The sequence below is a fragment of the Canis lupus genome, chromosome 22 (genome assembly GCF_048164855.1).
Source record: "Canis lupus baileyi chromosome 22, mCanLup2.hap1, whole genome shotgun sequence".
Taxonomy (NCBI): domain Eukaryota; kingdom Metazoa; phylum Chordata; class Mammalia; order Carnivora; family Canidae; genus Canis; species Canis lupus.
In genome coordinates, this window is record NC_132859.1 from 27,228,973 (window position 1) to 27,242,178 (window position 13,206).

At 32.9% G+C, this 13,206-nt stretch overlaps 1 protein-coding gene across 20 annotated transcripts in view; it reads right to left on the minus strand.

The window, feature by feature from the left end:
• Nucleotides 1-13,206, minus strand: part of TBC1D5 (TBC1 domain family member 5) — a 546,849-nt gene that overhangs the window by 378,348 nt on the left and 155,295 nt on the right. For 3 of the 20 annotated variants that reach the window (XM_072792893.1, XM_072792889.1, XM_072792892.1), the window contains one exon: nt 6,246-6,405. The exons of the other annotated variants lie outside the window; for them this stretch is intronic. The gene's annotated coding sequence lies outside the window, so the exon portion shown is untranslated. The remainder of the gene's footprint in view (nt 1-6,245; nt 6,406-13,206) is intronic. 20 annotated transcript variants of the gene reach the window in all.

Consider the following 13,206-nt stretch of genomic DNA (forward strand, 5'->3'; position numbering starts at 1 on the left):
ATACTTGGATACTGAGTAAAAACTTTACATAAATGGGATCTGAACTAGATTCTTCCTAAAAGGGCATATAGAATTTGGAAGTTAGAAAATACATCAACTTTTCTCCATAGAATCTTTCCATTCTAGTGTCACTGACCCTTTCCTTACAATACAACCTTTCTTTCTTCATTTAAATATTTAACAGTTGCATTTTTCTTTACTAACACTAGTTGATAATGAATGCATTAAATTGAACCATATGAAAATGCTGATATTTAATAGTTTACCTACCAAAAAAGGGCAATTTCCAATGATTTATTTTCTTTTAATTTTTAAAGATTTTATTTATTTATTCATGAGAGAGAGAGAGACAGAGAGAGAGAGAGAGAGGCAGACAGGAGCAGAGGGAGAAGGCCCCATTCAGTGAGTGTGATGTGGGACTCGATCCTGGGCCTCCAGGATCACGCCCTGGGCTGAAGGCCACGCTAAACCACTGAGCTACCTGGGCTGCCCAATTTCCAATGGTTTAAAATTCATTTCCATTACTTGTATTTCCATCATCTTCTCTTCGTGGCTAGTCGTTACCCAACTCAAGCTCTCCCTATTTTCACAATGACATTACAATAGCTACTGAGTCTGCCGTCACACTTCTGGTTTTTCTCCCCTCAATACCACCTTAAATACTACTACCAGAATAACCTCTATGAGTCCAGGGTTTGATAAGGATATGTATGCCTTTTGCATACCTTTCTCTTCCATCCCTGAAAGTTTATTAGAATGCAACTATTCATAAATGACATTTTAAAGGATAATCTTAAATCAACTCTTGTTTATCAAAAGGATAACGGATTTTCAACTTTGACAACTTACTTTATTAACTACTTAGGAAAATATTTCATAAATGACTGTTATAGACTAGAAAACTCCTTAAAAGAAGTGACCATTAACTGCCCTTAGAACAATAATTTACATACAAAGTGACCATTTTTATTATTTTGGTGAGTACAAAAAGTAGGAATAAAAAACAATAGGAATAGAAGGAAGGATAAACAAGCAGAAGGAATAGTTAAGACACTGGTAAACACATAGGAAAAGTTAAAAGTGCAGAAATCAAAGCAAATTTAAATTTTTAAAATTTTTCCTCTTTCAGGACAAAATAAAAATAAAAAATAAAAACTGCTTAACATGAATGAAAATCATTTTATGCACTGATAAATGTTTAAGTCATTAGTAAAAGACTAAGCATTGATTTTTTTATCTGTTGATAACAGAACTAAGTAGTGTAAATTAATAATTAATCATAATAAACACTAAGAAATTTCCCAGTAACAATGTTTATAAGATAGCTATGAAACCACGGTATTTGAGCAAAAAATATAATGTGATGGGTCCTCTCCACAGAGCTACTTTGACACATAGCGGCTTAAATGAATTAACAGCCTCATTTGGATGTAATTATTTGATGGGATAAAAAGATTGTATGTCAACACATTACTATTTTAAATAAAAATATAAAGTCTAACAATGTGCTTTACTGCTAATAAGCCTCCAAATGGAAATACATTTTTTGCATGATTTTCATGACAACTTCTATTGGTGGTCACCTCTGGCATTTTTTTTTTTTTTAAGTCTGAATACAAGTAACAGCTATAGGAAGATGAAAGAAATTAAAAGATAACATATTCCAATTTGCCACAACATAAATGTCAGAAATTAAGTATGACAGACAAGATATAGATACAGAGAAAGACATAACCCCATACAAAAACACAACAGTGTCATCTTGAATTCCTAAGGATGGGTAAGTCCTGGCTTCCTGCTTACCCAGCACAACAATGTTAGTTTTTATAACATTATTATAAATTGTATCATTAGAAATTCCCATGATACAACTTTTTCTCCCTTGTGGATTAGAGTAACCCATTTATATGATTAAAACAGCAATTTAAAAACAAAATTCAACGGAGTATATTTTAAAGATCTTATTGCCTTTGTTCAAAGAAAAAATAATCGGTTAGCTTCCAACCTAACAGACAGAAAGGAGCTCCCAGAAGCTATAGGAAAAGGACTCTGATAGGCAGAAGGGAGCAGAAACAAGGAAGTTATGCTAGGCAAACAAGCAAATTGGGTATAGCAAAGTCACTTTCCTCAGGGGATGGAGAAGGATCTATCAGGTAGATTATTTACCTGGTGCTGATTAGGGGATTCCTGATTGACTGGTTTAAGATTCCATTTTAGGGGGAAGCCCAGGTGGCTCAGCAGTTTAGCACCACCTTCAGCCCAGGGCCTGATCCTGGAGACCGAGGATGGAGTCCCACATTGGGCTCCCTGAATGGAGCCTGGTTCTCCCTTCGCCTGTGTCTCTCTGCCTCTCTTTCTCTCTCCCCCCCTCTCTCTCATGAATGAATGAATGAATCAATCAATCAATCTTAAAAAAAAAAAATTCCATTTTAGGGAGTGCCTGAACTGTAATTAAGTTAAGTTTCAGTTTAGTGATATGGGGCTTAGCATAAAAGACTCCATCTTAGGATCTACTGTTTTAACAGAACCAAATTCCTCTCTATGTATAAACGTATTACCAGATGAGCCTTTTTTCAAGAATCCTTCTTCTGCTAAAATTCTATTTTATAGTGCCCTAAAAAATAAATAAACTAATGACTTTATAAATAAAGTCAACTCTAACACCAGATATTTAATTAAATCAAAATTCTGTTTCCAGAACCTCAAAGGATCTGCTCTCAGGATGACTTTAACAATCATTTTGTTTATGTAAATTGTAGTTTGAGTCCATGGAAAAAGGGAAACTATGGAAAATACAAACCTAACAAACTGTACAATATAAAATTATCACCTTAAATTATAATTTAATAAAAATAATGGCCAAGACTATTTGAATGGAGAAACCACTGATTTAACAGCATACAAATATCAAATGAACTTTAAAAGCTTTCAATAATTATACACATAGACCAAAAAATTTGCATGGGAAATGGATTTTAATGTCAAAAATTAATGGTCATGAATAGAATTAAATTCATGTAGTTATATGTAGGGAGTCAAAAAAGTAATAATCCCATAAGAAATTATTGGTTATGAACACCAGACTGAATGAGAATGAGAATTTTTCTTTTTAAGGAAAAAGAAGGTATTTCCCAGGAAGGAGTAAACTCATTCTGTAAAGGGCCCATAGTAATTATTTAGGCTTTGTGGGCCAGTGTCTGTCTTAACTACCGTACTCAACTCTGCTGTAAATGAATAAGCATGGCTATGTTACAATAAAACTTTACTTATGGCCAATGAAATTTAAATTACACATTGTTAAAAAAGAAACAGACCCAAAATGGAGTCATTTGTGGTTCATCCCACATCAGCAAACCAAGACTTAATAAAAAAAAAAAAAAAAACTACTGCAGTTTCAGCATCTCCCAGGAACATGATCCTTAACCAGTCGATTTGGAATCACATAGTCAGCACTAGGGAGGCAATTTGTCTGAAGAACCTACCTTCCCCTCAAAGGTTGCTTTAAGCAATCTACTCTTCGTTAGAAAAACTATCTTACCCAACCTCTTTCTGTCTATAAAAATCTTCCATTTTGTACAGATCCTCAGAGCTCCTCTGTTGCCTAGATGTGATGATGTCCAATTCATGAATCACTGATCTTCAAATTTGCTCTGCTGAATTTTGTTTTTTAGCAATATAAATGTTTATGTGTCAAGAAATATCACTTTTCTTTTTACTACTTAAAACATTAAAAACTGTAAAAGTCAGGGGCACGTGGCTGGCTGTCAGTAAAGAATGAGACTTTTGATTTTAGAATTGTGAGTTCAAGCCCCATATGGGGCGTAGAGCTTACTTTAAAAAAAAAAAAAGGAAGTCATTCTTTGGTTTGTGCGTTATATGAAAATGGACAGCAGGGCAGACTTGGCTCACGAACCTGATTTAACTCAACCTCTATTCTAACCATGCTTGATCACACTGCCAATCTGTAATCACAAAACAGAAATTAGATCTTTTTATCTCCCTTATTTTCTACACCCACTTCCTATATATTTTAGGATCTATCTCCCACATTCTGTCACCAATGCCTTAATTCAGAGTAATAATTTCTCACTTAAATGCCAAAAAAATTTAAAAGACACTATATTATCTCAATGTCTCTAGTAATGGGTCAATCCTCTAAAACCACCTTAGGGACACCTGGGTGGCTTAGCGGTTTAGTGCCTGCCTTCAGCCCAGGGTGTGATCCTGGGGTCCCAGGATGGAGTTCCACATCAGGCTCCCTGAATGGAGCCTGCCTCTCTCTCTCTGTGTCTCTCATGAATAAATAAATTAAATCTTAAAAAAATAATAAAACCACCTTAAAAGACTACTACTAGAAGTAATCTTTTTAAAATACAAGCCTACTCTCATCATTTGGTTGATAAGTAGAAATACATTTAAAGAAAAAGACCATTTAAAGAATACATTATTAAATTTAATATTTAAATATAAAACATTTAAATCACAACCACAAGAAAAATAGAAGTTCTTTAGTAATCCCAGTGGAACATTTGCAAATTTGCATACAGAAAAGGAAACAAAGGTAATCTTAATATTGTCAAAATATTAAACTCACATTTGTTGACCACAATAAAAATCTAGGATGTTTTCTATATCAAAAGAATCCTCATTAGATAATCAGAAATTGAAACAAATTTCACTTCTAGATAGCTTACAGAACAAAATCACCATATAGCAAAAGAAATAATGGGTTAATGGATCTAGACTTTGAGCATCAGTGGCTGCCAACTTTAAAATGATATTATGTGCCTCCTGATGAAAGGACACAACAGCACCTATAATCTTACCTAAGAGATTAAGCCTAAATGAAATCAATCTCTGATGCTACCTGCCAATTTAAAGAAAATATAGAAGAAAATGTTTAACTGTACCATAAGTATGCAACCAGCAATTACAGACTGTAGTGAACCCTACAGGTCAAATATCCCAAGCTCTTTACTAGATCTTTCACTAGAAAAGAAAGAGTTACAGGAAACTACAAAGAAAGACTTAAAAGACAAAAACAGTTTTCAAAATTGGCAACTAAACTGGTGTTTAGAGATGCACACTGGGGCAAATTAAAACCACAAAGAAAATTAAGTAAGTTATTACTCTCAAAGTCAGAAAAGTGGTTAATTTTTTGGAGAAAGAGTGCCGTAGTAAAGGATACAAAAGGGCTTCTATAGTGGCTAGTAAAGCTCTATTTCTTGACCTGAGTGATAATTACAAGCATGTTTGTCTTATAATAATTAACCAAGATACACATTTGCTTTTATAGTTTTCTGTATCTGTATTCTATATTACAATGAAAAGTTGTTAAAAACAAATTAATGAAAGCAAACAACATTTAAGATTAGCTGTTGTAAGAAAAGGGATGTAATACCAAACCTAAATAAGATTTTTAAAATACAAGGGCAGAAAAGAAATATTATCCACAACTTTATGCCAATAAATTTGAAGATCTAAATGAAATAAAAAGGAAAATTAATGAAATGGATAGTTTTCTAAGAAAAGACAAATTTCTATAATCAATTCAATAAGCTGCAAACAACCTGAATACACCAATAATTTTAGAAAATACCAGAAATGTAATAAAAGATTTTCCTCCACCACTACAGTGTGGCTCACTCTCAAACGAAAGTGCCTTGATAATGGGTAAACTCTAACAAATTTTCAAGGAATTAATAATTCCTATTATGTTTAAACTGCTCCATAATTTTAAAAAGGTATGTATCCCAACTCATTTTATGTTACCATGACTAACACCAAAACATGACAAAGAGGACAAGAACGAAAATCTCACAAAATACCATGACCAGAAGGAATCTTTCAAGAACAAAGGCCAGCGAACTATCTACCTACCTATTTATTTTGCAAGGGTAATTTAATATTAGAAAACCTATTTACTGATTGTATAAGTAAGCTAAAGGAGAAAGACCATAACTTCATTTCACTGAATGTAGCAGACTTTTGATAAAATTTAACACTCATTCCTAGTCAAAAATAAGTAAGTAAAAAAAAAACTTTCATTCTTCAATAGAGCATTTATTAGCATGGAAAAAAAAAAAAACACAGATAGCAGATATAATTATAGAACATAAATGTATTTTTCTTACCAGCCAGAAACAATCAAGGATATTGGCTCTTAATGCTTTTGTGCCACAGTTCAAGAGACTTTAGCCAACCCAGTAGGTCAAGTTAAAAGAAACAAGTAGTATAAACTATACCGGGATTCCTGGGTGGCGCAGCAGTTTGGTGCCTGTCTTTGGCCCAGGGCGCGATCCTGGAGACCCGGGATCGAATCCCACGTCGGGCTCCCGGAGCATGGAGCCTGCTTCTCCCTCTGCCTATGTCTCTGCCTCTCTCTCTCTCTCTCTCTCTGTGTGACTATCATAAATAAATAAAAATTAAAAAAAAAAAAGTATAAACTATACCCTCCACTACTCATAAGGACCTTATCAAACCTTCATCTCTATTTGAAATACTTAGCACAGATAAATGGCTGTCTTGTTTCTCATATGTGCTTTAAAAAATTAGTATCCATACATCAAGTCTTGAGTTCTCAAGTCTTGAAAACCCTACATACAGATTATTTTAATTTTGAATCTATCACATCATGAAGTAACACCCTCATGCTGAATGATAAAGAAGAAAATAATAACATCAAAAAATCTAATTTGGTTGAAATCAGCATCAAATAACAAGACTGATTTATTATCAACTATCACATTTTCTAAAATATTTTTCATATACTGCTATTTTAAGGGGGAAAAAACAACCTTAAGTAATTCCAGCAAAGTAACCAGACTTCCATTTTCTTCAGAAAAGTTAAGTAAGTACATGGTTAGCTGTTAAAATAAAAGTCCTCCCAATAGATGAAGTGGCGAATCATGGGTTGGGGAGAATAAAGCCCAAAGAAAACCTCATTTCTAAAATAGCATTTTTCTATTTCCCTTGCTGCTTCTATTAACAATCATCAAGTAGGCATTCATTTCCACCAGATAAATGACACAATATATATGTATTTCACATGCTTATAAAAAAGAAATTAGGGATCCCTGGGTGGCTCAGCAGTTTAGCGCCTGCCTTCGGCCCAGGGCGTGATCCTGGAGACACGGGATTGAGTCCCATGTCGGGCTCCCTGCATGGAGCCTGCTTCTCCCCCTGCCTGTGTCTCTGCCTCTCTCTCTCTCTCTCTCTGTGTGTGTGTGTGTGTGTGTGTGTGTGTGTGTGTCTCTGATGAATAAATAAAATTAAAAAAAAAAAAAAGAAAAGAAAAGAAAAAGAAATCAAGTTATCACTGTTTCTTTATAAAGGACAACTATCTTTTCATTATTTTATTTTTTTAAAAAAGATATTTATTTATTTAAGAAAGAGAGAGAACGCACACAATCAGGGGAGAAGAGCAGAGAAAGAGGAAGAAGCAGACTCTCTGCTGAACAGGGAGACCAACTCAGTCTAGATCCTAGAACCCCAGGATCATGACCTGAGCCGAAGGCAGATGCTTAACCAAATAAGCCACCCAAGTACCCCATCTTTTCATTACTTTAAAATCAATAAGAAATTCGTTTGCTTTCATTTTATTCATATGCTTCACTTTAGTTTTTTATTGTGTTGAAACTAGTGCATTTGTTAAATTTTGCTGAAAAATATATAATCCCATATTTCTAGAAAAGGCAGAAATGTTAAAAAGTCAAACTTTCAAACTAAGGCTATATGTATTCTAAAAGTAACCATTTTTCTCCTGATATTCTCTTTAATTACTGTAACTATAATGCAGCAAAGTTCCCACATTACAGTTTAGCAAAGTATTTGAGATGAATTTCTAAGCATTCATAACATTCTAAAGGAAATGAAAGTAAGGCCATACTAAACTGATCATTTCATACATATTAAGAATCCTGTATTACACAACTGTAGCAGTCTCCTGTGAACATGAGAATCATATACTTAATGTTAAGTATCACCTCACCATAAAGAATTAGCTATGACACCAAAGACAAATATATATTTCTAAAAACTGACATGATTTAAACGGAGACAAATTAAAAACCAAAATAAAACTAACCAAAAACAAAGCTGCTCACAGAAAGTAACATATGTAACAAGACAAGAGTTTTGAAGATTTGATTATATATATACACACATACACACACACACACACACACACACACACACACACACACACACCAGGGAGCTGCAGCAGAGCAAATATTAAAATTAGTAAAAGTCGGGCTGGGCCTTCAGTTTACCTTTCGGTATAAAACACTAACCGGGCAGCCCCAGTGGCGCAGCGGTTTAGCGCCGCCTGCAGCCCAGGGTGTGATCCTGGAGACCCCGGAATCGAGTCCCACATCGGGCTCCCTGCATGGAGCCTGCTTCTCCCTCTGCCTGTGTCTCTGTCTCTCTCTCTAGCTGTGTCTCTATGAATAAATAAATAAAATCTTTAAAAAATAATAAAATAAAATAAAAAATAAAACACTAACCTAGGATTTTAAAAATAAGAACCTTTGAGCTAAGACATGGTAACAAATGAACAAATGTACTTTTAAGTTAATGATATTAAAGACTATAATAAATTTCAAACAAACTATATGGGATTAAAATATTAAAAATTTAATCCTTCTTTCCTTCCCCACCTTTCTCCTTCCTCTGTTTTTCTCTCTTTCCAGATATACACACACATAAATATGTACAAGTAATTCATTTAAGGAAGTTGAGTTGATAACAAAAAAATAAAATAAAACCTTGTATAAACAAACTTAGAAGGACTTTCTACTTAATTGGCATTTACTTTTTCAATACGAAAATTCTGTAGGTCAACTTCACTAGATACCAGTCTGCTCCTAGATATTTTGGTAAACAAAGAACCTCATCTTCTTGTAAAATTAAACAGCTCGAGAAGGAATGCCTTGGAAATAAACAACTCAATCATTGTCTTACTATTTCTCATAACCTAAATCATTACTATATATATATATAGTATATATATATATATATATACTATATATATATATATAAACGTTACCTATGCCTATATTTTTGCTGAAAAATAGAATTAGGATTCCCTGACTGTCCTAGCAAAATGCACCAAACCTCATACCAATTATACAATTTGACAATACATAGTCCTTAAAAATAATCCTAAAGTAATCCATTTTGTTTTTAAATAGGCATTATTTGTCCAGAGTTTTTTTTATTTTCAGTATTTCCACAAGAGTATTACTAAAATTAGTGAATACTGAACAATTCTTATTCAGAATAACCTGACTAAAGCAGACCACTCACTAATAAAGTGCAACTTAATAAATCATGTGGAATCTTATTTTGTTGAAACCCTTACTAACTCCTAGCACCATCTGTTACCATCAAAACTATATGACAAGATATGATATATAATTAATAGGTAAACAACAATCTAATTAAAATGGACAAATACTCCATGTTCCTGCCATTTGGGAGCTCTAATTACAGACTAAATTTTAAGCTTGAATTAAATATTTAAGCTGGAAAATTAACTTTCCTTCTCGAGCCTTGAATACATTAATACAGATATGTGAAGCGACTTCCTGATGGGAACTTAAACATGTAATTTAGTTTCATCAAAGCAGTTACTAATTGTTAAGCAGCAGTACCTTACCATATGTACACAATAGCTATTTAGAGCTGAAAAGGTGGTTCTAAAGCACCCCTCTGCAACCCTTTCCTGACATAAATATAAAATGTATATACAGCACAGCAGTAAATACTACACATTGAAAATAAATTACTTAAGAGTCTTCAGCTTTCAATGCTTTCTGAAAACAATTAGAAATTGGTCTAAATAAACAAAATATACCTATATTTGACAAGGTATACTTACACACAAGTAGAAAAGGCCAAACCATATTCAAGAACAAAAAGCAACCAGGTATAAAATTCTTAGATTACACAAAATTAATAAAAAAAAATCATGACCTACTGATTCAAAATAACAAGCTAAGACAGTATACTAATTCTTCTTTTCTTCATACCTTTTCTCTTCATAAAACATAGATTTTGATAATAATGTTCTAGGAAGCATTTAGAAATATGATAATATAAAGGTGAACCTTTCTACATTTTTCATTCATTTTTGAATGTGGAAAGAATAAGATTTTAGAACAAATGACTGACAAGCACCTGTTTAAGAAAATAAATTCTACAAGAATGTAAGAAATACACATTTCTCACTGCTATTTTATATTTAGCAAATAGAGAAAATGAGAGATTGGTAAAGAAGGGTATATGTTACTCTTTTTAAAAATAGGTTATTCTAATTCTTTATAAACATAACAAACAATAGCAGGTCAGATGTATTAACATAATTTGGCTATGAAAAGAGAACACTGTCACAAGGTTGATGGAAACTGGTTTTGTTTATATATTAAACAGTTCTTTGTTAAGCATTAAATAGCGTTTAGGTTGTACTTCAACGATCTGATTTTTACAATTACATAAAAATAGTAGTATACTGCACTGCTTAACATTCAAAGCCAAAGACAAATACTGTAACACGCACTTACATTAAATCTCTCTTATTTGAAATTTTTACCAAAATTTAAGTGAATAAAAATTTAAATCACAAAAAGATCAATTAAGAATTTTTTAAGAATGAATAGGAACTTTTTGTTTTGTTGTGACAATGGGAAATGTATTTACTATATAATTCACTACTTTTGTTCTAGGTTTTTGCTCAAGTTTACCGCCTGTTTTTTTCTACCAATATTTCCTTGTATCTCTTCTTTCAAAAAGTTACCAATATTTTACTCAAGCTTATATTTTTATTCATGAGAACTATGAAATAGTTGATGTTCCTAGAATACTGATGATCTCTATCTGCATCTGAGGATATTCTTTCAATTTCAAAAAATATCACAGATCTGCTCTACACTCACAGACATAAATAAGTAAATGTACTTTCAGTCTTCACTAACTGACAAAATACACTAATACATAAAAGTATGTGTGGTCACGGATGCCTTGTCATTCCCCTAAAGTTTCACAAAGATTTGTAGCCACAAACTGGCAAATATCTACAGAAAAATAAAAACAAGGACACTCCCTCAACAGTCCTTTGAAATGAGTATTTATTTTCATATTTTTCTATATCATGCAAAGATTAGCAAATAAAGGCCAATCAGTAAATATTACCAAGAAATAAAACTCTGTCCTATAGGATTTGATGGATATACAAAACCTGGCTGATTGATATTTAAGTAGCCAGGTTCTTTTCAGATATTAAATCATTCAACTGGAAGATAACAGAAGTTCCTCCATAATGCAGGCTAGAAAAGTCTATTCAATTTTATTTAAAATCTGTATGCTGTAAAAGTACATGCCATGGAATTTACTAGGATGACAACTATACGGATATGAAATTCATGACATATTGATTCAACATATTGAACTGGTTTTTAAAACTAATTTATATAAATGATTATAATAGTCTATATTATGTTTAGCCCTTGAGGCATATGGTAGTAAATTTGAATTTAATTTTAAGTAAATTTACATAAATATAAAAAGTTCAGTAATTTTTATCCACCCTGCATATTGAAACAGAACAAATAAACAAGAGGATTGTACTTCAGAAATGCACTTAAAGCTGAAGTTCAAATAAACCAGAAATCTAAGTTTACTTCCTAAAAACAAACCAAAGAATGACTTTTATAAGAAAATAAAGTCATAAACTACTACTGAATATTATGCAGTAAATATTTACATATTTATAAGTATAATCCATAACCACATATTTAGCAGTAAATATGATTTATATTTACTGTATATTCTCAAAAAAATCATTGACTCAAAGACCCCCACACTGACATACGGTATTCAGGTAGAACTACCAATGAAGACAGGAATACAGTAACTCCACTCCAGAGAATTTATGCACTTTTCACAAAATAAAAATATTTTTATTTTTTTTTAAATTTTTGTTTGTTTGTTTATTTTAGAGAGTGTGTGAGAGAGAAAGCATGAGCAGCGGAAGGAGCAAAGGGAGAGGGACAAGCAGACTCCATGCTGAGCCTGAGACTCAATCTCACAACTCTGAGATCATGACCTGAGCTGAAATCCAGAGTCAGCAGTTTAAACAACTGAGCCACCCAGCTGCCCAAAAAGAAAATACTTTTACAGACAATAAAGTTTTCCTTGGTAGTTACTAAAATGTCAGAGATCCCACCCTTTGTGAAGGATGATTGTACATTCCCATCAGTAAGGGGTCAAGTTCTGATTAACTTAGAGATGGAGATAAAAACACAGGCTCTGAGCATAGAGCAGATATTGCGTGAAATTAAGCAGTCTTGATAATAAGAAATCACACTTTGAAGTCACCCCATCCTTGTTCCAACAACTGGCTCATATATCTAGAAATTCTAACTATATTAAGCAAAAAACAAAGTATAATCCCTAAATTTGTTACAGTTTCAGTATTATCAGAGACATTTTTGAATGCCTATCATTTGCAGTTGCTTTACAGATTATTTTTCTAATTCCCAAAACAATCTACAAAGTATATGTTATGCCCATTTTACAGAGAGGAAACTAGTGCAGAGTTTAATTATCTTGTTTAAGGTGACACAACTAGTACTCAGATCTCTAATAACAAACATTGTTGTGTTTATGACACACTTTATTCTGATAAATTTCGAACATTCAGAAAAGCTGCAAAAATGTTAGAGTGAACATTCTTTTTTTTTTTAAGACTTTATTTATTCATGAGAGACACAGAGAGAGAGAGAGAGAGGCAGAGACACAGGCAGAGGGAGAAGCAGGCTCTATGCAGGGAGCCCGACGTGGGACTCGATCCCGGGTCTCCAGAATCATGCCCTGGGCTGAAGGCTGTGCTAAACTGCTGAGCCACCCAGGGATCCCAAAGTGAACATTCTTTACCCACCAACTAGCTCCTATAATGGACATTTTATTACACTTGTTTTATCATAGACTCCTCCAACTATCCATTAGACTACCATTTTTTTATGCATTTCAAATTTGCAAATGCTATATTATTTTTTCAGCATTATAAATATTTTCAAATACACAGAAAAGTTGAAAGAATTTTACAGTGAATATCTACCTAGAATCTGCAATTACATTTTTGTATGCTTGATTTATATATCATTTCGTCCAACCTTCTAAAAATCAATTTTACTATTTTAATTATCT